Source organism: Eleutherodactylus coqui, chromosome 12, assembly GCF_035609145.1.
Source record: "Eleutherodactylus coqui strain aEleCoq1 chromosome 12, aEleCoq1.hap1, whole genome shotgun sequence".
Lineage (NCBI taxonomy): Eukaryota > Metazoa > Chordata > Amphibia > Anura > Eleutherodactylidae > Eleutherodactylus > Eleutherodactylus coqui.
In genome coordinates, this window is record NC_089848.1 from 85,626,865 (window position 1) to 85,652,799 (window position 25,935).

General features: G+C 44.6%; 1 protein-coding gene and 1 pseudogene across 2 annotated transcripts in view; one reads left to right on the forward strand and one right to left on the reverse strand.

Annotated features, from left to right (window-relative positions):
• ICA1 (islet cell autoantigen 1) overlaps positions 1-25,935 on the forward strand; it is an 82,108-nt gene that overhangs the window by 10,050 nt on the left and 46,123 nt on the right. The gene's annotated exons all lie outside the window — the stretch shown is intronic.
• On the reverse strand, positions 563-25,744 carry LOC136586568 (periplakin-like; annotated as a pseudogene).

Here is a 25,935-nt window from a genome sequence, read left to right on the forward strand (position 1 = left end):
TTTAAAGGGCTTTTACCATGAAAGATATTTATTGACTAACCACAGCGCAAGGAGATGGATAGAGGATTGCTCATGGTCCGACCATTTGGATGCCCAGCGATCCCAAGAATGCAGTTGCAGTGTACATGCATGACCACCACTTCTATGGGATGGACAGAGATTGCTGAGCTCATCAATTTCCATCTGTCCCATGCGGATGAGCATGTGCAGTATTGCTCCATTCACAGGGTCATTCATGGACACATTCGCTGGGGTTCCAAGAGGTAAGACATTTATTCCCTATGGATGGGTGATAAGTCTTTTGCGATAAAACCCCTTTAACGCTCAGGGTTTTCCATAATCTGGTCCATTGTTCAGGGCCAAATTTTTGCTTACCTGTCATTATGAGCTTGTGGTGAAGAAGGGTGTGAAAATGGGATTGGGTGAAATTTTTATGTAACTAGCTGATGGGGAACAATAAATATGTAATTTTTTTTCTCAAAAGGTTTGTCCTTTTTTCTTGAAATGTTGTCATTTTTAAGGTCAAAATTCGGATCTTATGAAACAATGACAACAGGTCGAGTATTCAAAACCACTGCATCTTTATTTAGTTTTATCATGAATAAAATACACTTTCTGTATTTCCCTTTCCCCACTCAGAAATATATGAAAAGACGTACAGAACCCAAGATTTAAGTTGTGGTGGAAGACCACCTCCTCGTATCAGGGGGAGGGTGGGGGTTAGTAAGGCACCACAGTAGATGTGTTGTAAGACAGAGCATGAAAATGTACTATCTAAACCATATACCAAATGACATATAACATATATATAGAAGATTTGTAATTGCTCTTTTATGGCATAAAAGGAGAACACCTTCATGGTTTGGCTTTATACTACCATCTTGACTTTTCAGTGCATGTTCCTTTAAAAGATGATTTCATGGATGCTTTTGAGAATATCCTATGTTGGTAGAGAATACTTTGCCTTTGGGTAGGGCAACGGTTTGGTACCTTCCATAAAGTTGTGCAGATGCTGGTGAACTGGACTTTACAGAGACTGCTGTAGTTTCAATCTTCAGATGGAAGTTCCTACATGGCTCTTGAGATTTGTCTGTAGACCCTCCCTTAACTTCAACTTTTTAGAGAGTTTTACGGACATCACGGCATTGTTTAAGAAAATTATCTCCCCTACATCAGTCAACCAAGAATAATGGAAGCATACAATTTCTGCTGTTATTGTAGGCAACAGACCAAAGGACAGCTATATCTGGTTGAAAGTCTAGGTCACGGCTGCAAAGAGCAGCGTCTGAGAAACCTCAAAAATTACTTCTTTCCAGAAAATAACGCTGCAAATTCTTGGATGGACATCTCTTTGTTGAGGTAACTTTCGTACTGACGTTTGGCGATACGCCCACATTTCAAAGCATCTTCAATGTTAAACTTCTTGCCGGATTTCCTGTCGTGGATCACAGAGGAATCACCATTTGGTCCTTTTATGGTGGTTTCTTCCCAGTCACATTCTTGGCTTTGTAAGTTGACAAACATCTTCCAGTCAATGAGACCCAACTTGCGAGCTTCTTCTGGAGACATCTCCTTGCCAGTATCCGGATCGATGACAACGATGGAACAGCGTAGATGGTGCTCTCCCTGTTCTTTCTTGACTTGCATGGTTTCAAGACGTTTTTCAAGTTGTTCAATTTCCGCATCTTTATCTCTTGAGATTTTTTTCAGTTCGATAAGTTCTTGTTCCAGGGTAGCTAAACGGGAGTCTAGATTGATACCGCTGTCAACCTGAGTTAAGCTTCTCAGACCTTGTGCCTCCTTTATTGTAATTTTAATCTCAGACTGCAAGTGGTGGGTCTCCAGTTGGAGACTTTGCTTCTCCATCTGCAGTTTGTGAACTTCTTCCCGCAGATATTCAATCCTTGTTGGATTTGGAGTTGATGAACTCTAACTCTGACAGCTGAGTTTGGAGACGGTCAACATCGGATTGTAACACTATTCTTTGCTTGCCCTTATCATCCAACACAGCTTTAAGTCTTTTTATTTCCTGTTCTGCCTCTGGGTCCTTCTCAACTTCTATTTTTTCTGAGAAGACAACTTTCTCCTTAATGTCCATCTTCTCCAGGGTATCAAGCTTCTTCTTTAGTGCTTCCAGCTCAGTCTCAAGAATTTGCCTTTTGTGTTTTTCCTCTTCCAATTGGAGCTTCAGCAAATTGTGTTCCTTCTCTTGCTGAGGGTCTTGTTGTAAGACAACTTTTTGCTTCTAGGTGACTTTTTCTTTGGTATCAATCTCCCTTTGTTCCAGCTCACTCAACAGGATTTTAAGATGCTGTATTTCTAGCTGTGCCTCATGTCTAGCCTGTCTCTTTCTTTCTAGTTCCTCCAGCTGACGCTCAAGCTCCGATTTCCTCCACTGTAACCTTCGCAGCTCTTCTTGCAGTTGATCTTTTTGTTTTAACTCATTTTCAATATTCTGTGAGAAACTGTTAACCTCAGACTTCAGTAAAGGATCTTCATTAGAGATGAGCGAGCGTACTCGGAAAAGCACTACTCGCTCGAGTAATTTGCTTTATCCGAGTATCGCTGTGCTTGTCCCTGAAGATTCGGGTGCCGGCACGGAGCGGGGAGCTGCAGGGGAGAGCGGGGAGGAACGGAGGGGAGATCTTTCTCTCCCTCTCTCCCGCCCGCTCTCCCCTGCTCCCCGCTGCGACTCACCTGTCAGCCGCAGCGGCACCCGAATCTTCAGGGACGAGCACAGCGATACTCGGATAAAGCAAATTACTCGAGCGAGTAGTGCTTTTCCGAGTACGCTCGCTCATCTCTAATCTTCATATTTTACAACCTCCTGATGTACTACCTTTTCCTTTACTTGCGAGAGCGCTCTTTCTTTCTGCCTGATCTTGTCTTCTTGGGTCATTCTTTCCCATTCAAGATTTAAGCGCCTCCTCTGTTCTTCAGCCAACTTTGTTCTCAGGGTTTCTACTTCATTCTTTGTGGCAGGGTCTTCACGGTATTGCAAAACTTCCTGAACTATCTCCTTAATCTGTACTTGGGGTTTGGTATCAATCCAACCCTGTATCTCTTGTTTCAGCTGAGTGATCTCTAGCTCTGATCGTTCTACTACCTTTGTCTTGTCCAAGATCTCCTGATGAAGTCTTTCGAGCTCTATGATTTCTGGATCAGTCTTGTGCTTAATGACTTCCTTTGTTATTTCTTTCACTTCTACATGTGGGCTACGTGTTTTTGTGGTACTCAGCTCACTTTGGAGAACTTTAACTTGCTCTTCAGAAGCTCGTAACTTTCTTTCTTGTTCAATCAGTTCAAGACGTAAATTCGCTAACTCATTCTCAGCCTTAGGATCTGGGCGAATGATCTCACGTACTTTCTCTTGGACGACAAACTTTACATTTTCTTCTTCTAGGATGCCTACCTTACAAATCTTTGAGTAAGAATCCACAGCAGCAGGTCTCTCTTAAGTGCATAAAACCTTTCAAGTTTATTTTTCCATATTCAGGTAAACCATGACCACGCAACATTTCGATCAGGTATTGGTCTTTTTCAAGCATGTGTCACTCTCCCTACCCACCCCCTTATATACTAAAACATGTATCTGTGTAACCCCTTGAAAGGGTTTTCTATAGTGGAGCTGCAGATCCATTTATACTACCTTACACATCAGCTCATTCTTCTCACGTTGGGTTGCACGTGTCCTTGACATTTCCTCTTCATACTGCCTGTGGAGATCGGCTACCTCTCTCTCAGTGGCATGATCCTTTTCTACCTTCAATACTTCTTTTACGGTGATTTTGCCTTCAGCCATGGCTCGCTCGTTTTCTAGGCGCTTCAGTTTCTCCTGGAGCAGTTGTGGCTCCTCTTCTTTCTCCTGCAGAGAATTCTCTCTTTGCATAGTCTCTGGAAGTGTCCTGTCCTCTGAGGCTAGCTGAGGATCATTTTGAAGTTTCACAACCTCTTTCTCTGTCACTTTCTCCTGAGGCGGCTTCTTCTCTTCTGTCAAGATGAAGATGCGCTCTTTCAACCTGGCAATCTCATTTTGCTTTGCTCCCTTTTGCCTGTTCAACTCTTCTTTGAGTCTTAGGAACTCTTCCTGCTGGTCTTTGTCCTTTTCAATTCTCAAGACCTCTTTCACTATAAATTGTTGTCCACCTTCTTTCTGCTCATATTCCAGTGTTCGTATCCTGAGCTGCAAGGAGTCTAGTTCATCTTGCAAAGCTTTGTTTCGGCGTTGTTCCTCTGAAACCTTTTCAAGGACTGTGTGGTATTCCTCTTCCAGCTGTGGATCTGGTACTTTTTTCAGGACCTCTTTCTTGACTATGATCTCCTGAGGTTCTTGATTCTGAAGAAAAATGATCACGTCTTGAGTGCTCATGAGCTCAGATTCCAGTTGCTAAAGTTCTTTGACGTGATCATCCAACATCTCTTTGAATTTCCAGATCTCTTCGGCAGGCTTCTCCGCACGGGACATCTGGATTGACTGTTTTTGCACTTCCACCTCAGGTTGCTGTGGATACAACATACAGTCAATGATATGGCATTTAACGGATTTTCTGAAATGCGTTCAAATTTTAGACATCTTGAAGACACATCATACTGTTAGAAGTTTTTAAATAAATATTGCATGTCTTACCTGGCGTAATAACTTTTGAGCAAATTCCAGAGTCTTCAGCCTCTGTTTATTGGCAGCACTGGTCTCTGTGAATCTACCAGATATATCAGCCTCCTGCAAAGATGAGAAACAGGAACAATGTAGATTAATTCTCAACTCGCTACATCTTAAGAAGCAACAGCTTCTCATAGCATGCAAGTGCCCCTTTAGTCATCATTATATCTTTATGGGTAGCAATGTAAATGGTGCCCCATAGTGGCTGAAGGACCAAGAAAAATAACAAATGTAGAGCCACACACACACACACACACACACACACACACCTCTTCCTTCACTTTATTAGCTGGTGATAGCACCGTTGCCCTCCGGTTGTAGGTACTTCTTCGGTTCTCCATATCCATAACAGACCTCAGTTTTTCCGTATCAAGCTCATAGTCCTAATATAAACAGAAAAGAGCCATGTGTAACTGTGCACGCTTGTACGTTTATGGCGGGGATCTATTTAACCCATATTGTACAGCACATTTTATTGTCTTCTCTTGTTTCCCTCCATCCTAAAACACAGCAACACTCAAGACAGCAAACACTCATTAAACCAGATATCTTCAGCCAAGACCACAAATTATGGCTTTAGCATAAACTTGACCAAATTCCCAACCAAGGTAGTTTACACTCAAGAGAACATGATACCTTCACTGCTTCTTGGTACTGGTTGCCGCTGCTGATCACATGCTCCAAATCTTGCTTCCGATCTGTTATTTCAGCCAAGAGTAGCTGCAAGTAGTGCGTAAGAATTAACTCAGCACAAGTCAACGGTGTTCCATTTTTTACCATTTTCCATCCACCATCTGCTGTTATTTTGGCCCATATGAGGTTTCACTTACCCTTTGGTTCTTCAGCTTGGTTTCCACTTTGTTGACACTGTCTGTGTCCTTTGGCTCATGGTTAGGCAGATTATTTAGCCAGCCATCGAGCTGGTCATAGCTGTTGCGGTAGTTGGTATAGGCCATTTTAGCCTTCTGCAATGCCTGAGATCTAAGAGAGGAAGTGTGTAAACCTTTCCAGTAGCTATCTAACAATTCTGCATCCCTGATGGATCCCTGTTGCTTACATGCTCTTGATCTGCTGATTGACTTGGGAGTAACGTTGGTTGAGTTTGGACACTTCTGCTTCCTGACACTCAATGTCTGGACAGTGCTCCTGGAACAGATTGGTGAGGTTTTGGCAGTTCAGTTTACTATTGTGAAGGTTTTGTTCGGCTTCTGCAAGGACCTGTCTTCCCTGCTGGAGCTCTGAACTCATTGTCTGCAACGATGAAGAATATAGCCGCTCCCTATAGCCGCTCCCTGTATCTCCTCCCCATATTATAATCACTCCCTACATCTCCTTCCCTATTACACCCACTCTCTACGTCTCCTCCTTTATTATAGCCGCTCCCTACATCTCCTCCCCTATTACACCCACTCTCTAACTATTATAACCACGCCTTGTGTTCATGGGGTCGTCATCCTCTTACCTCTCTCCCAGGGTCAGGGCCTCAGGGTCAGTTGGGTGAAATGTGAAGCAAACTCCTGGAGCCACCAGCTTCTTCCCATCGCTGTCTGTCACCTCCCATTTCTCACCCATATTCGCCTTCAGGGTGTATTGAGACCCTCTGGTAGTCTCACCCTACAAAATACAAGACATACAAAGTAGAAATTTATATTATATTTGTCAGCTGATGACAGGATGAGATCTGCCAACAATTGCCTATGGGAAAAACTCCAGAAGACCTCGATGGTCATCTGTTCTCAGGATGGATGATGGAATATTCTGCATAACCCAGATGCTGCTCACCTCGTCTGAATGGAAATCACACAGCGCCTCCACTGGGATGGGCTTCAGTGGGGTCTCCAGCCGGAACTTCAATGGTACGACCTGTTGGGCACGCTTTTGTAATGAACGTACCACCTCCTCGTATTTATCCAGAGCCTTGTCCTGGTCCTAAGAGATATTATTATTATAGGGGCGTGGTCCCTCTGATACCACCGATAACCCTGCAGTATCCGTATTCTGTATTCATCCCATTAGCTTATTCCTCTACCCATCATTCATCTCCATACTTCATTCATTCTTTTCTACTCATTTTTCCTCTTCTGTTGGTTCATTCTTTTCTATATCTCACTTTTTACCATTTATTCATGTTCTCCATACTTCATTTGTTCATACATTCACTCCTTTATCCTTCCAGATCTTTTCTCTGCAGTCCCTTGTTTCGTTTTTCTGATGTTCATTCATTCCTATATTATTCACTATTCTCTTTTATACTGAATTCTGTTTATTTGCTCTACATTTCTCAGTCTTATCCCCCTCAGTATTCCTTCCATTGCAGCCTTCATTCATTCCTCTAAATGATTAGTTCAGTCTCCTATACTCTGTATTTCATTCAGGTTTCTGTATCCTATACTGATTTACATTTTGTATTCATTCATTATTTTATTTACTTACACTCATTATCAGTAACATCCCTCCCATAGAAGAAGTTGTTGGAATGGAATTAAACTTTCTCTGTGTGATTGTAACGTTGTTATAAGTAAGTAGTTACATTACCAGAGCAAAGGGAGAATTTATTGTGGAGAACTGACCCCTTGTAGGGAGGCTCTAGTACCCTGTTGTACTGCCTCTAGCTTGGATACCAGATGTGATACAGGCAGGCATGGAGGCTCTAGTACCCTGTTGTACTGCCTCTAGCTTGGATACAAGATGTGATACAGGCGGGCATGGAGGCTATAGTACCCTGTTGTACCACCTCTAGCTTGGATACAAGATGTGATACTGGCAGGCATGGAGGCTCTAGTACCCTGTTGTACCACCTCTAGCTTGGATACAATATGTGATATTGGCGGGCATGGAGGCTCTAGTACCCTGTTGTACCACCTCTAGCTTGGCTACAAGATGTGATACGGGCAAGCATGGAGGCTCTAGTTCCCTATTGTACCACCTCTAGCTTGGATACAAGATGTGATACAGGGGGGCATAGAGGCTCTAGTACCCTGTTGTACCGCCTCTAGCTTGTATACAAGATGTAATATGGGCCAAGGATGGAACCACTTCTAGGGGCTCAGGTGACAAGACCGTTCATCTAATCACAACACAACTCTAATAATTTGTATATCTGCCTGAGATGGAACTGTATGCTGAGTTTTGCAACAAAACAACAACTTCTGGGGGCAGGATTTTTTTTCTCACCAAGAGTGTATTTACTTCCTGCACGTACTCTCTTACATTTATTCTTCATTATCCCCTCTACATTTTCAGTCTTCAGTATTCATTCACTTATATTGTAACTATAATGTTCTAGAATTTCTGAAGTTAATATAAAGTATTTCATTCATTTTTATCCATCTTATCTGTGTTAATTTATACCTAGATTCATTCATTTCTATCCTTCATTCATTTGTTCCACCATTATCAGTTCTTTTATTAAATTTATGCATGAATCTTCCTGCCATTTATTTCCCTATACTTTATTCATTCTTCTTATGAGCATTCATTCATTCGTCTTTTTCAGTAACATGTTGGTCTTTCAATGTATTTCTACCTAGCATTTATTCATCCTTCATTAGATTTTTCTGGACCACCTCTTAAACCTGTCATTCATGTTATCTGTGATTCATTCTTGTATATACTTCTTTCTTCTCTACCAAGCATTTATTCATCTTTCATATTCTAGTTACACATTTCTTCCTTTTCCTCTACCCTGTATCCTTTCATCTTTCTATACTTTCTTCATTCCCTTTATTCCCTCATTCATTCATGTTTCATTTACACTTGTTACTATCTTGTATTCATTCATTTATGCTTTAAAGTTTTTTTCTACATCCATCATTTATTTTTGTCTGTCCAGTTTGCATTCTCCTATCCACTATTCTGCATTCATTCCTGCACACTAAATTAATTTTCTCATTCCAGCCTTCATTCCTCCGTATTCTACCTTCTTACCTCCAACTCGTGTAACTGAGCCTCAATCTGGTAGCTGTCCTTGAAGTCGGGGTTGTACTTGTGGTCCAGGTCACTGTCCACCTTCTTCAGCAGGTCTTGAGTGTCCTTGACGTCTCGGTAATACTGGATAAAAAGACAGTCATTGTATCCCTTTATAATACAACCCAACTCTATGCATCCTACCACCAAACTCGCAAATGCAAGTTACTATCAGAGTGTGCCCTTAAGGCTGCCCAGTCTAGTTAGTCTTTTACTCAACTCTGGTGGTTTCGCTGCCTTAGTATGTCACAGCCCCCTCTACTTACCTTGTGGTAATTTTCCATATTCTTCAGGTGACGTTCTTCACAGATCAGGAGGTTGAGATATTTGTTCCAGTCAGCATGCACGACCCCCATGTGAGCCTGAAGTAAGATAGAGCAGAACATGAGCAGTCCTCTGTATTCTCCTTCTATATGTACAATGCTGCAGCCAACCAATCGTCATGGTAAAGATATATCCTTCCTCAACTTCCTGGTCATCCTACTAAATTAATGGCCAAGTCTGAAGACACTGAGCAGGTTGGACAAGATATAACGGTCATGGTAACATGTCCTACTAGCCCCACTCTGATCCACCACCCCCTAACCCAATGGACATTGAGTAGGTATTAATGGTAACCAGTACCATCTAGAAAGTTCTACTTGCAAGTCACTATGACAATGTTCTTGATCACAGGTTGGACATTCTCAACCCTCAGCATCCTATAACTTCATCAAACCTGGATCTTCGAGACCTTACAGCTAGTTCTTCCCTATAGCTCGGTAGAATGATTTACCTGTATAGGGATGCTGGAAAGATGTCCGTCCGCTAAAAGCTTATCGCTTTCCTCCTGAAGTTTATGGATTTCATGCTCCTTGGCTTCTAGACTTCTTTGGATGAAGTTCTGTTAACGAAGACAGATTATAGTAGGATTGATCCTGGCATGTATTAAGGTAGGGGGGAGTACTGAGGCGTATTGAAGTAGGAGTATAGAAGAGTATCGAGCCAGATGGAGTCTAGCAGAATCCAAATGTTAGTGGAGTATCAAGGTGTACAGAGGTAGGCAGGGCATAGAGAAGTATCAGGAGAAGTCGAGTATGGAGATGTATTAAGGTAGGAGGACTGCAGAGATGTACTGTACCGGGTGAAGTATAAAGGCGTATAGTAACAGGGTTCCCGGAGATTCTGGGTAATGTTTATTACTGTTATAATGTTTTATAAGCATGTAAAGATTTCTTTAAGTTTTTTACCCCAGGTGTTGGTCTGTGATTGCAAAGGAGGTCCAGAGCTTTGCAAAGCGATGCAATAGTAGATAAATAGGGGGATAGATCAGGAAGGGTGAAGGTGCCGCCACTAAGAAGGCCGAGCATAAGGGAGTGTATAAGGAGCTGGTTCCCACAGGCTGCAGAGAAATTCCAAATTCTGAAGACGGCGTGCTTGGGACTGGAGTTCTTTGACAGACAGAAGTGATATCAAGTGTTCTCTTCCCGCTTATGCACCACCCGAAGGTCGAGATTGGGAAGTGTGTGCAGCTACTACAGTTACAGTGCCTGCAGAAGTTTTGGTGTTCACTTCTAGATGCCAAGAAGCAAGGCTGCGGCTTAGGGCATCCCTGCGACTGGACTTTTGTCAGCCAGTTCCCCAGTAGTGGTGGAGCAGTGACCAGGGTCTACGACAAGCCTGGTAGCTCCCAAAGGGGCGGTAAGTCAGCCTTTGGCCTTGCCGGAGGCTGGTGCCCTCTTCAGAGACATAGAGCAGTTTTGAGGTAGCAGCCTAAAGGGCAGTATCAGTATAGGTGGAGTATAGAAGAGTATCGAGGTAGGTGGAGTACAAAGAAGTATTGAACTAGGTGGGGTATGAGTATAGAGAAGTACTGAACTAGGTGGGTTATAGAGGAGTATAGAGAAGTACTGAGGTGGATGGAGTATTGAGGTATGTGGAGTATAGAGAAGCACTGGAGTAGGTGGGGTATAGATAAGCATTGCTGTAGCTAAAGTACAGTACTGAGGTAGACAAAGTATAGAGGTAGGTGGAGTATAGAGAAATATAGAGGTAAGTGAGGTAGGTGGAATATAATGAAGGTAGTTGGAATACAGAAAAGTGCAGAGATTGGTGGAGTATAGAAGAGCTGGAAGGATCACCAGATCCCGGTGCTCACCTCATACTGTCTCCATCGGCTGATGTAGTCAGTGTTGCGGTCGCTCCAATCGTACTCCACGCGTTCCTTCTCTTGTTGATCCAGCCAGTAGAGCTCATTGGTGCAGTGGTGTATATAATCCTGCAGGCTGTCCGAGTCCCCCTGGCGTTTCTGGGAGGTGTTCTACCAAGGAAAGCAGAAAGGATACATTAAAGGATCCAACTCTACCAGATGACGTACATCACTAGTGACTCCACACGGAGATTTCACACCAAGTACAGTACTGAGATAGACAAAGTCTAGAGATAGGTGGAGTATAGAGAAATATAGAGGTAAGTGAGGTAGGTGGAATATAATGAAGGTCGTTGGAATACAGAAAAGTGCAGAGATTGGTGGAGTATAGAGGTAGGGGGGAGTATAGAGAAGAGCTGGAAGGATTACCAGATCCCGGTGCTCACCTCATACTGTCCCCTTCGGCTGATGTTATCAGGGTTGCGGTTACTCCAGTCGTCCTTTATGCGCTGCCTAAAATCCTGCAGGCTGTCCAAAAACTGCTGGTGTTCCTGGGAGGCGTTCTACCAAGGAAAGCAGAAAGGATACATTAAAGGATCCAACGCTACCAGATGACGTACATCACTTATGACTCCACACGGAGATTTCTCACCAAAAGTTTCTTATATTTCACTTGCATGCCACTGATGTTCTCCTGTGGACAAAGAGGAATAGCCCATGAGATGATGAAGGTGGTCGTAATGGGTCAGTTGTCACTGTATATAGGGCATTATGCTAGGATATGGCTGCTCACCTTGTCCGTGTCCTTGTTGATGTGCTCTCCGATGGCCTTCACCTCGTTGTGGAACATGCTGTGCTCCATGATCTGGTTCTCAAAGTTAGTTAAATCGCTGGTGAAACTGACGCTGTTCAGCTGGTCCTGAAGACGTGGGCGAGACCAAAATGTTTATGTAGCATAACATTCTGTATTGTATGGATTACCCAGTCTTATAATGTCTAGCACTTACCATCTTCTCATCGATGACTTTGCCCCAGTTGACTTTTGGAGCGTCCATTATCGGGACCTTCTGGTTGTAAATTTGGTCGTGCTTCTTCTTCTGGCTGAGCCTACGTTCCTTAAGTTGCCGGATGCTGGGAAAATAAAAAGATAAGTGGCGGTCAGAATCAGCGGCATCAATCCTGACCCTGAATAGCATTCAGATATTACATCTGACCGTCAACGTTCCCACGCCCTGCACAAAGATAGCAGCAAACTGGAGATAGCGCAAAAACAATCCTTGGGCCCAGTATCTGATAATACAGAACATCTCATAATCGGACGCAGATTATACTCTTTGGTTCGAGTTTTTCCCAGGCTAGGAAAGTAACATAATATTATATATGACATGGGCCGGGATAGTAATATTATGATATATGATCTGAGGTGGGATAGTAATAAGATCTGATCCGGGATTGTAACATAATATTAAATATTATCCGGGCCAGGATAGTAATAATATCATATATGCCCCAGGCCAGGATGGTAATATAACATTTATATGACCCGGGCTAGGCTAGAAATATTATATATGAATGGGGCTGGGATAGCAGGGTAATATTATATATGGCCCAGACTGGAATAGTAATAATATGATATATGACCTAGGATATTAACATAATATAAAATATGACCGACAGCAGGATAGTAATAATACTATATATGACCCGCGCCGGGACAGAAATCAAACTACGGTACTAACGACCCCTTGTCCACCCCTGGTGACAGAATGGTGACATCATCAAAAGTCCTTCATCCACAGTCAGTGAGTTACATGCTCCACCCCTGATCACATGACGGCAACATCATCACAGATCCTATTCTATAGTGACTTAGGCTGCGGGGGTTTGTAGGGGATGCATAATTTCACACGGCCGCAAAAATTGTGCGAGATTTGTGCGTTGCAAGACGTACAAATCGCACATGAATATGAACCCCATTCTTTTGAATGCGATCATACACAGGAGGGTTTTTTGGTTTTTTTTTGTTTTTCTCTGCATCGCACGAGAATATGATGATGTGATGCGAGCTGGTTATAACACAACAACCCCTCACATCCGTGGGGACAGCACACGTTGGCGAGTGTGATATAGGGGATAGTTTCTCATCCCAATATCAGACTCACTCGTGTGAAATTAGCCTAAGGCCGGCTGCACACGACTGGATTCGCATTCCGGAATATAGAGCGGGCGTCCGCCTACGGATTCCACAGCATGTACCGCCCATAGCATGCTATGGAAAAGCGTTTTTTCCTCTACACGAGCGGAAAGCAATTGCGGTTTTCTGCTCATGGAGGAAAAATCACGGCACGCTCTATTTTAGTGCAGATTCTGCACGGGCGGCCTCCAATGAACTCAATGTAAGCCATGCGACCCGCTGCCCTGACATTGCGGAAAAGTCACTGGCACACGCGTCATCAACTAGCGACGGCGCTGGAAAGTCAGGGATTAAAAAACTGTACTGCGCAGGTCCGACGGCTCGCCTTGCGGACCATCCGCAGTACAGGAAAAAGAAAGAAATTACAGGTCCGCGCGGATGCCAGCGGGGCACAGGGTTGGATTCCGCTGCAGGCTCACACATGCAGAATCCGACCCAGTTGTGTGCAGCCGGCCTAACACTGTGTTCATGGATTTTGCTGCATTTTTGAACCACAAGTAAAATCACATCCATAACTGCATGCAGTATTATAAACCGCACGTGGATTCAACCAGTACATGTGGTTTTTAAACTGCATGCAGGTTTCTGATGTGTTTTTTAGTTGTGTGTAAGGTGTTCAAATATACAGTATATACCCAGGCTATACCAGCTGTACATATATAATTATATACAGTATATACCCAGGTTACACCAGCTGTGTATATATAATTATTTACAGTATATACCCAGGTTATACCAGCTGTACATATATAATTATGTACAGTATATACCCAGGTCATACCAGCTGTACATATATAATTATATACCTAGGTTATACCAGCTGTGTATATATAATTATTTACAGTATATACCCAGGTTATACCAGCTGTACATATATAATTATATACAGTATATACCCAGGTCATACCAGCTGTACATATATAATTATTTACAGTTTATACCCAGGTTATACCAGCTATACATATATAATTATATACAGTATATACCCAGGTTATACCAGCTGTACATATATAATTATATACAGTATATACCCAGGTTATACCAGCTGTACATATATAATTATATACAATATATACCCAGGTTATACCAGCTGTACATATATAATTATATACAGTATATACCTAGGTTATACCAGCTGTACATATATAATTATATACAGTATATACCTAGGTTATACCAGCTGTGTATTTATAATTATATACAGTATATACCCAAGTTATACCAGCTGTACATATATAATTATATACAGGAGATCTCCAGATTACACCAGCTGTGTATATATAATTATATACAGTATATACCCAGGTTACACCAGCTGTACATATATAATTATATACAGGAGATCTCCAGATTACACCAGCTGTGTATATATAATTATATACAGTATATACCCAGGTTACACCAGCTGTACATATATAATTATATACAGGAGATCTCCAGATTACACCAGCATTGTACATACAGGAGATGTATAAGTATATACATCTCCTGTATAAGATGATATCGGCCATGCTGGTTCAAGGCCGGTCTCACATCTGCGTCGGCACGAAATATGGAGTCCTTCAGGCGCTATTCGGTTCTGGCCACAGACGGATCGTTCTTCCACAGGGATTCCCCTTTCCTGCTCCCCAAACGGAACAGGAAAGCGGAATTCCTCAGTGCAGATGTGAAACCTCCCAAAATTGGATAGCTTCTGTATATATTTATACATGTACAGCTGATATAAGTTACACATTCTGTATATAGTAATATAGAGCATGCTGATGTACCCTGACCCAGTTTATACCAGCATGGTCTAGATCACTATATACAGGATGTATAACTTATACCAGCGGTACATATATAATTATATACAGGAGATACCCAGGTTACACCAGCATGGTACATATCACTATATACAGTAAATGTATATCCCCCTGTATATAGTGATATGGAGCATGCTGGTGTAACCTGTGTATCTCCTGTATATAATTATATATACACAGCTGGTATAACTTATACAGGCTATACATATATAATTACACTCCTTCCTCTACTCACCTCTGCAGCAGTCTCTGGGCAGCCTGTTATGGAAAGTCCCGTCCTGTAATGGAAAGTCCCGTTCTTTGATCACATGACCAGAGCCGGTCATGTGATCTGCAGCCACAGGTCGTGTGCATCCAGCGCTCCAGAGGCATATTTAGGCAGGGGTCACACAGGGCGGATTTGCCGCGGTCCTGCCGCAGCAGATCTGCCCGCGGCAAAACCGCCCGCGGCCGCTAATCTCGGGATTAGCCAGCCATGTGGACGAGGTTTCCCCGAAACCTCGTCCACACGGGACGGCTAATCCGCTGCGGTAAATCCGGTTGAAACCGCGGCTGCGGCGGCCGCAGCTTCAAAAGAAGCAGCATGTCTGTTTACAGTCGGTTTTTTTGTTTATTTATGTTACGGCCGCGCTCTCCTCTATGGGAGAGCCGGCCGCAACGGAAAAGCATGCGGCCGGACCGCTTCAAAGCCGCCGCGGCTTAAACCGCGGCGGTTCTCCCGGCGGAAATCTTGCGGTTTTTGCTGCAGCCAAACCGCGAGATTTCCGACGAAAATCCGCCCCGTGTGAACCCAGCCTTAGGATTTCAGCCGCAGTTCAGCAGCGCTGCTGATTAGAGCCACCTGATTGGCTCTTCGACACCACGTGACTACAGAGTGTGCACGTGGATTGCCTTCAGCAGCCGTGCACTACACACTACACTTAAGCAGCACGGGGTTAGGGTTTAGGGTGTAGGTAACTCTAAACCTAACCCCGTGCTACTTATGTGTAGTGTGTAGTGCACGGCTGCTTAACTGTAGTGTGTAGTGCACGGCTGCTGAAGGCAATCCATGTGCACGCTGTGTAGTCACGTGGTGCCGAAGAGCCAATCAGGTGGCTCTAATCAGCAGCGCTGCTGAACTGCGGCTGAATTCCTAAGGCTGGGGTCACACAGGGCGGATTTGCCGCGGTTTTGCCGCGGATTGCCGTTGCATATCCACACTGCGGCAAAACTGCTGCGTTTGCAGTGCAATGCAGCACAAATGAGATTTGCCAAAAAGCTGTTCTCACAGGACGGATTTTTTCCGCACAGCCGCAGTGCGGAAATGCAACTGCGGTGCGGTTTTAAAAGATGCAGCATGTCCATTCTTTGGTCGTTTCCGCCGCGCTTTTTTGTCCATAGACGTCTATGGACGCAGCCAAAACCGCACCAAATACGCGACAAATACGCGACAAAAGTAAAAAAAGCGCTGCGGAAAAAAACGCTTGCGGATTTTTCCGCACGAAAATCCACAAGCCCAAATTAACCTTTGAAGCGGTTTTGCCGCAGAAGCAGTTCTTCTGCGTCAAAACCGCAACGGAAAAACCGCAGCAAAACCGCAACAAATCCGCCCTGTGTGACCCTAGCCTAAGGCTGGGTTCACACGGGACGTATTCCCGTCGGAAATCTCGCGGTTTGGCTGCAGCAAAAACCGCGAGATTTCCGCCGGGAAACCGTTAAACCGCGGCGGCTTTGAAGCGGCCCGGCCGCTCGCTTTTCCGTTGCGGCTGGCGCTCCATAGAGGAGAGCGCGGCCGCGACAAAAATAAACAAAAAAGTAAATAGACATGCTGCATCTTCTGAAACAGCCGGACTTACCGCAGCGGATTGGCCGTCCCGTGTGGACGAGGTTTCTGAGAAATCTCATCCACATGGCTGGCTAATCCCGAGATTAGCGGCTGCGGGCGGATTTGCCGCGGCGAAATTGCAAATCCGCCCTGTGTGAAGCCAGCCTAAATATGCCTCCGGAGGTGAGTAGAGTCGCACTAGCCCCTCTCCCTGCTAATCACTGGCTGGCAGAGACTGATAGACTGCAGCTGTGACCACTCACTGCTTGAGGCTGGATTCACACGAACGTATATCGGCTCGGTTTTCACGCCGAGCCGATATACGTCGTCCTCATCTGCAGGGGGGGGGGGGGGAGGATGGAAGAGCCAGGAGCAGGAACTGACCTCTCGCCCCCTCTCCGCCCCTCTGCACTATTTGCAATGAAAGGAGGCGAAACGGGGGCGGGGCTAAGTGGTGAGAATTAGCCCCATCCCGCCTCTCCCCATTGCAAATAGTGCAGAGGGGCAGAGAGGAGGCAGAGAGGGGGCGGGAGCTCAGTTCCTGCTCCTGGCTGTTCCATCCTCCCCCCTGCAGATGAGGACACCGTATATCGGCTCGGCATGAAAACTGAGCCGATATACGTTCATGTGAATCCAGCCTGAGGGCGCATTCAGACGACCGTATATCGTCCGACATACGGCGTCTCTCTCTGCAGGGGGTGGGGGCTGGAAGAGCCAGGCGCAGTGATCTAAGCTCCCGCCCCCTCTCTGCCTCCTCTCCGCCCCTCTGCACTATTTGCAATGAGAGGAGGTGGGATGGGGGCGGGGCTAAATTCCGGGAATTGGCTCCGCCTCTACTCATTGAAAATAGTGCAGGGGGGTAGAGAGGGGGCGGGAGCTCAGAGCACTGCCCCTGGCTCAGCGATATGCTGCAGAGTAGCATATGGAATCTGTATGCCTCCATGCCCGCCTGTATCACATCTTGTATTCAAGCTAGAGGCGGTACAACAGGGTACTAGAGCCTCCATTCCCCTTCTGTATCACATCCTGTATCCAAGCTAGAGGCGGTACAACAGGGTACTAGAGCCTCCATGCCCATCTGTATCACATCCTGTATCCAAGCTAGAGGCGGTATAACAGGGTACTAGAGCCTCCATGCCTGTCTGTATCACATTCTGTATCCAAGCTAGAGGCGGTACAACAGGGTACTAGAGCCTCTATGCCCGTCCGTATCACTTCTTGTATCCAAGCTAGAGACGATACAATAGGGTACTATAGCCTCCATGCCCGCCTGTATCACATCTTGTATCCAAGCTAGTCGGTACAACAGGGTACTAGAGCCTTCATGCCCACCCGTATCACATCTTCTATCCAAGCTAGAGGTGGTACAACAGAGGGGTACTATAGCCTCCATGCCTGCCTGTATCACATCTTGTATCCAAGCTAGAGTGGATACAATAGGGTACTAGAGCCTCCATGCCCGCCTGTATCACATCTTGTATCCAAGCTAGAGCGGATACAATAGGGTACTAGAGCCTCCATGCCCGCCTGTATCACATCTTGTATCCAAGCTAGAGGCGGTACAACAGGGTACTAGAGCCTCTATGCCCATCTGTATCACATTCTGTATCCAAGCTAGAGGCGGTACAACAGGGTACTAGAGCCTCTATGCCCGTCAGTATCACTTGTATCCAAGCTAGAGGCGGTACAATAGGGTGCTAGAGCCTCTATACCCCCTGTATCACATCCTGTATCCAAGCTAGAGGCGGTACAACAGGGTACTAGAGCCTCTATGCCCGTCAGTATCACTTGTATCCAAGCTAGAGGCGGTACAATAGGGTGCTAGAGCCTCTATACCCCCTGTATCACATCCTGTATCCAAGCTAGAGGCGGTACAACAGGGTACTAGAACCTCTATACCCCCTGTATCACATCTTGTATCCAAGCTAGAGGCAGTACATTAGGGTACTAGAGCCTTCATGCCCACCCGTATCACATCTTGTATCCAAGATAGAGGTGGTACAACAGAGGGGTACTAGAGCCTCCATGCCCAGCCGTATCACATCTTATATCCAAGCTAGAGGTGGTACAACAGAGGGGTACCAGAACCTCCCTTCAAGGGGTCAGTCTTCCACAATAGGTTCTCCCTTTGCTCTGATCATGTAACCCCTTAGATCAGCGTTACAATCACACAGAGAAGGTTTCATTCCATTCTGCCAGCTCATAGGATCCTTTTGACAATGGGTGTACATGTTAGATAAAGGTTGGTCAATCCTGCTGTTTTTGGAAAGATCTGCCAAAACCTGGATTTCAACATGTGTGATGAGTGGCAGGATGAGGGGTGGGTAGAGGGGGCAGCTGCTCAGAGTGCCATGAGGTGCTGGGCAAAGGGATGCAATTTATAATCTAAAAAACCCTAGATGAGTGAAACATGGAGCCAGGAGAGAAGCTGCAGGAGCCTGTGGACCAAAGGCGTACGGGCAGATTGGCACTGCGGAATCCGGAGCGGACGTCTGCACCTGGATCCTGCAGCAAATACTGCCCATAACCTGCTATGTAAAAAGGCTTATTCCTCTACACGAGCGGAAAACAATTGGGATTTTTTTCGCTTGTGGAGGGAAAAAAAAAAATCACAGCATGCTCTATTTCTGTGTGGATTCCGCATGGATGGCTTCCATTGAAGTCAATGGAAGCCGTCTGACCCGTGGCCCTTCTGCAATGACATTGCGGAAAGGTCACAGATTCCGCTTTATGTCCTAGCTACAACGCGGGAAAAGCGGGGATTTTAGAAAAAAAACTATACTGCGCATGTCGACTGGACCGCCGTGCAGACCATCCGCAGTACAGGAAAAGAAGAAGAAAAGCAGAAACGCATGGATACCAGCTGGGCATGGGGACGGATTCCACTGGGGGCTCCCGCATACGGAGACCGTGTCAGTCGTGTGCTGTTGGCCTAAGGGCTTCTTCACACGGGCGATAAAATCGTGCGATGTTCACAAGGTGGAAGAGTGAGTGAAAATGCAGAATTATCAAACCAATGATTTTCAGTGGTTTCCTTCACATTTGCGATGTTTTCACACACAAAAAAAAAAGAAATCGCAGCATGTCCTGTTTCTGCGTTTTGTGATTTTTTTTTATATCCCCTTAGCATATGACCACTTCCTGTGATTTTTTTTTATATCCCCTTAGTATATGACCACTTCCTGTGATTTTTTTTATTTCTCCTTAGTATATGACCACTTCCTGTGTTTTTTTTATATCCCCTTAGTATATGACCACTTCCTGTGATTTTTTTTTATATCCCCTTAGTATATGACCACTTCCTGTGTTTTTTTTATATCCCCTTAGTATATGACCACTTCCTGTGTTTTTTTTATATCCCCTTAGTATATGACCACTTCCTGTGATTTTTTTTTATATCCCCTTAGTATATGACCACTTCCTGTGATTTTTTTTATATCCCCTTAGTATATGACCACTTCCTGTGATTTTTTTTATATCCCCTTAGTATATGACCGCTTCCTGTGATTTTTTTTTATATCCCCTTAGTATATGACCACTTCCTGTGATTTTTTTTTATATCCCCTTAGTATATGACCACTTCCTGTGATTTTTTTTTATATCCCCTTAGTATATGACCACTTCCTGTGATTTTTTTATATCCCCTTAGTATATGACCACTTCCTGTGATTTTTTTTTTTCTGCTTAGATTTTCCTTTTCTGTGATTTTAATTTGCAATGGGGGCTAAAGAATTTTAATTGCAACTGTATTTGCTTAAGGGCTTCTGCACACGGGCGATCGTGATGAAAATCGTGGCAAAATCGCGACTTTTTTCCCTTGATTTTTGAGAGCCAGCACTGCTTTTTCTCTTAAAAGCATCCCTTCCACTTTCGTTTTTTTTTTTTTGCACGCTTTTTGTTTTCACATGATTTTGCCGCGTTTTTTTAAAGCAAAAGAGTCAATAGGCCTTTCGAATGTTAAAAAAGCATCGCATCACAGAAAAATCGCAAGTTTGTGCTTTGCGATGCGATAAAAAGGAGGCTCCATAGGGAAACATGGGAGATTAAAAAAAACATGAAAAGATAGGACATGCTGCCATTTTTTTTTTTTATCACAACATTGCGTGAGTGAAATCATCGCAAATGTAAAAGGAAATCATTGAAATTCTTTGGTTTCATAATACTGTGTTTTCGCGTTCTCGCATTGCACGAAAATCACGCAATTGTATCACCAGTGTGCAGGCGGGGTGCAGGGTGGGTAGAGGGGGCAGCTGCTCAGAGTGCCATGAGGTGCTGGGCAAAGGGATGCAATTTATAATCTAAAAAACCCTAGATGAGTGAAACATGGAGCCAGGAGAGAAGCTGCAGGAGCCTGTGGACCAAAGGCGTACGGGCAGATTGGCACTGCGGAATCCGGAGCGGACGTCTGCACCTGGATCCTGCAGCAAATACTGCCCATAACCTGCTATGTAAAAAGGCTTATTCCTCTACACGAGCGGAAAACAATTGGGATTTTTTTCGCTTGTGGAGGGAAAAAAAAAAATCACAGCATGCTCTATTTCTGTGTGGATTCCGCATGGATGGCTTCCATTGAAGTCAATGGAAGCCGTCTGACCCGTGGCCCTTCTGCAATGACATTGCGGAAAGGTCACAGATTCCGCTTTATGTCCTAGCTACAACGCGGGAAAAGCGGGGATTTTAGAAAAAAAACTATACTGCGCATGTCGACTGGACCGCCGTGCAGACCATCCGCAGTACAGGAAAAGAAGAAGAAAAGCAGAAACGCATGGATACCAGCTGGGCATGGGGACGGATTCCACTGGGGGCTCCCGCATACGGAGACCGTGTCAGTCGTGTGCTGTTGGCCTAAGGGCTTCTTCACACGGGCGATAAAATCGTGCGATGTTCACAAGGTGGAAGAGTGAGTGAAAATGCAGAATTATCAAACCAATGATTTTCAGTGGTTTCCTTCACATTTGCGATGTTTTCACACACAAAAAAAAAAGAAATCGCAGCATGTCCTGTTTCTGCGTTTTGTGATTTTTTTTTATATCCCCTTAGCATATGACCACTTCCTGTGATTTTTTTTATATCCCCTTAGTATATGACCGCTTCCTGTGATTTTTTTTTATATCCCCTTAGTATATGACCACTTCCTGTGATTTTTTTTTATATCCCCTTAGTATATGACCACTTCCTGTGATTTTTTTTTATATCCCCTTAGTATATGACCACTTCCTGTGATTTTTTTATATCCCCTTAGTATATGACCACTTCCTGTGATTTTTTTTTTTCTGCTTAGATTTTCCTTTTCTGTGATTTTAATTTGCAATGGGGGCTAAAGAATTTTAATTGCAACTGTATTTGCTTAAGGGCTTCTGCACACGGGCGATCGTGATGAAAATCGTGGCAAAATCGCGACTTTTTTCCCTTGATTTTTGAGAGCCAGCACTGCTTTTTCTCTTAAAAGCATCCCTTCCACTTTCGTTTTTTTTTTTTTGCACGCTTTTTGTTTTCACATGATTTTGCCGCGTTTTTTTAAAGCAAAAGAGTCAATAGGCCTTTCGAATGTTAAAAAAGCATCGCATCACAGAAAAATCGCAAGTTTGTGCTTTGCGATGCGATAAAAAGGAGGCTCCATAGGGAAACATGGGAGATTAAAAAAAACATGAAAAGATAGGACATGCTGCCATTTTTTTTTTTTATCACAACATTGCGTGAGTGAAATCATCGCAAATGTAAAAGGAAATCATTGAAATTCTTTGGTTTCATAATACTGTGTTTTCGCGTTCTCGCATTGCACGAAAATCACGCAATTGTATCACCAGTGTGCAGGCACCCTTAGGGCTCCTGCACTATTGTGTTTTTCTTGCAGGTTTTATTTTTTTTTACATGATTTTGCTGTGCTTTTTTTAAACACGAAAGTCAATAAGACTTTCTAATGTTAAAATCGCATTGCATGAAAATCGGGATTTTTGTCTGAACTATGTCCTACGTCTGATCAACCCGTCCGCTGGTAGTTAGACGCCCGGTCCATGTTTGCTTATCCTACCCGTCCGCTGCTGGGCGGGCGCCAGAGCTTTGTTCTGTTGATTTTCCTCTGTCCGTGGGTAGGCGGACGCTAGGGCCTTGTCTATTCTGTCTGCTGTAGGTGTGCAGGCGCCTATGTTTGAATTTCTCCCTGTTGCTTTTTGTGGTTTTGTTGACCCGTTAAAGTAGGGAATCGCAAGACAACGAGGACCCTTGACAGCGGCTTGTGAGCTTATACATTCTGGCCAAAATGCACGTTCAGTTTATGTTTAGGTATGTACGGTGTCTATTTGTCTGTATACCTTCACTTCCAGCCCTAAATAGTTTGCATTTATGTAGGTCGCTCTTTCCACATCCCGCATGAACATGACATATATCTTATATAGTAAATTTTAGTAGTTGCCAGGAGCTGATCACGAGCTTGCCTCGCCACATCAGCATCCAATCATAATACAATAAGCATTTCATAGCAAATCATAGTAAGGTTATGGCTCGAGCATATTAACCCCTTAGTGAAAGCCCCGTTACCTTTTTACAGCCTGGCTGGCTGGGCTTTAATCCTCAGGGCCATAAAAACGCGCTCACTCTGAGGATTAAAGCCACGGGGCTTGTGGATGTGACAGCTATCACACCTGTGAGGAGAGATGAAATTACGTACCTAAGGCCCCCAGATTTATCCGTGGACCTTACCCCTTACACAAATTCTATCGGTCTATTTTTACTGCCCAAATGAAGTACAATGTGTGTTGAATAAACAATGTCAGAATCACTTGGATATGCAAAACCTTAACGGAGTTATTCTATGTAAAAGAGACACACGTCAGACTTCCAAAATTTAGCCTGGTCACTAAGGCGCCAACAAGCTTGGTCACTAAGGGGTTAATAAGCATTTCATAGAGAACTTCTTATCAGTAAATGTAACATAAAATAAATAAAGTGAGAAAACGAATCCTTGAAAGAGTACGTCTGGTACATAAGCCAGGAATGATGGCAGTGCATGGGGAGGCAGGGTTACAGACACAAGGACATTCGTCTCGTTAAGAAGAACGCTCCATTCTATGGTGGCTCGTTGCTTCGTCAACTGTCAGAACTGGCTGAGAAAAGGTGACATATTGAAATAGAAAAACGGACGAATGGACTGCGTGTAGGTGCGATACTGCGCCAAATAAATTACCCATGAAGATAACGGATGAATGGTTCCTCTCACTGTATCCGATCTGCAGAGAAACATGAAGTTCTTGTCAAATGAAATTTGCCCGTCTTTAGTTTCACTCCAGTTAAGAATTTTTTGCACCCCAGTTCTTCTTATTCCACCCCAAGAGCTCTTTTAGTCGGGCGTATTTGCGCACGCAAAAATTGCATTTGCAATACGCCGAGAATAGAACCCTTTGATATCAATGGGTTCGTACACATTTTCCATATTTTGTGCTCACATTTCTCATACGAGCAAAAAAACAAGACCTGCTCTATTTTGTGTGCATTTGACCACCAACATTCTCCATAGAAGTCTATGGGAGGTGTCGAAATGCGCACAAGACGAACACACGTGTACGATTCCGTGAAAAAAAGAACTCATTAGGCTAAGTTGGCATTTAAATCAGGGCATGTGTGCGTTGTGAGCGCATTTAAACAGGCCCTGCTTGCGCAAAAAGTACAGTACAACGCGCAGACGCATGCACAAATCAACCTTGTTCAAAGCGCAAATCCCTTATGCATGCGCATTTGCGCATACGGTCGTCTGTAGGAGCCCTAAAGCTGTATTTACATGGGCGATGCAGGTTGCGAGGTTCTCGGGCACTATTCGCACAGCACATGGACGCCCCATCTGATTGCTCTGGGAGGTACGGGACTCTGCACATTCCAAGTCCTATTATCGTGCAAGACTCGCCCAAAAATAGGACGCGCTGCGAAAAATCACTTGTGTACATAAACCCCTTCAAATGAGCGGGTTCTATCCTCGTGTAAGTTCCATCCAATGCCATATAGATGGAAGTCACACGAGTTTCTCACCCATGTAAATACAGCCTGAGGGCTTATTCACAAGAGCGCATATACAGCGCGTTTTTACGGCTGACCGATCTACGCGACCATCGGAGGCATTGGTTTCCAATGCACTCATTTACACGGGCGAATATACAGCGCGTAAAAACGTTGCACCGTAAAAAATGGAACATACGTGACGATGGCAGCGAATATACGGTGGGTAAAAAGATAGTTCTGATCTTTTGACAAATATACGGCAGCGGCTCCCATAGACTCCTATGGGAGCTGAGAAAAAAAGGGAGTGGGAGGCAATTTAGTAGCGTCCAACGCTGCGAAAAGCTTACAGGTGCCTCTATTTAGGCATTTGAAGTCATTCCGAGGACTTATGCCGAGTGAGGGGTTTCTGAGGGGAGAGGAGGAGGGAACGTTTTTTTTTTTTTTGCTAAAAATGTCGCTCACGGTCATGTGAATGGACGAGAAAACGCTAATTATCTCTGGCCGCGGTCGCGGAAAATCATCCATTCACGCAAATTTACGGCACGGACGGGAGAGCGGGAAAATGCATACGGTTGTGTGAAAGAGCCCTTAGGCCGCCTGCACGCGGCATATTAACATTGTGGAATCCGGAGCGGGCGTCCACCTCTGGTTTCCGCAGCAAATACTGCCCATAGCGTGATGTGGAGAAAAGCTTTTTGCTGCAGACGAGCGGAAATCAATTGCGGAAAAAGGTTGCAGGACCCGCGTCATCGCATAGCGACAGCATGTGAAAATCTGTACTGCGCATGTACCATAAGCAGCACAGAAAAATGACAGGTTCGCAGGGATCTGGAATCCGCCCCGTTCGCGTGCAGCCGGTCTTACGCCACAATCACGTACCACTTTTTTTGTTGCAGTTTTTCATGCATTTTTTTGAGTCAAAGCCTGAAGTGGATTCACAAGATACGGGAAAAACAGAGTAGCGTGTGCAGGGACAGCAGATGGCCGGGAGTGACGCAGTAAGGGACCGGTGGGTGGTCTTGGGAATCTGGAGCCACGCTGGCTGCATCACATCCCACGGGGCCTGGGGAGGATCCATAGAGCGAAAACGACCATCAAGGTGGTCCCACAGATGCTCAATTGGGTTCCAGTTTGGGGATGTTGGGGGCCGGGAAGTAGGGGAAGTCTTGGCGGCATTCTTCCGACCACCGTTGGACATTTTTACCCGTATGACGTGTTGCATTGTCTTCCTAGAGGATCCCACCTCCCTAGGAAAGACAATCAGCATGTATGGGGGTCTGTGATCGTCGAGGGTGGACTCATAGTGCCAAATTGACTAATAATGCCCTCAATATGGATGAGCGGCCCAGAGAACGCCACGAAAAAAACTCCCCAGACCAGAACGCTACC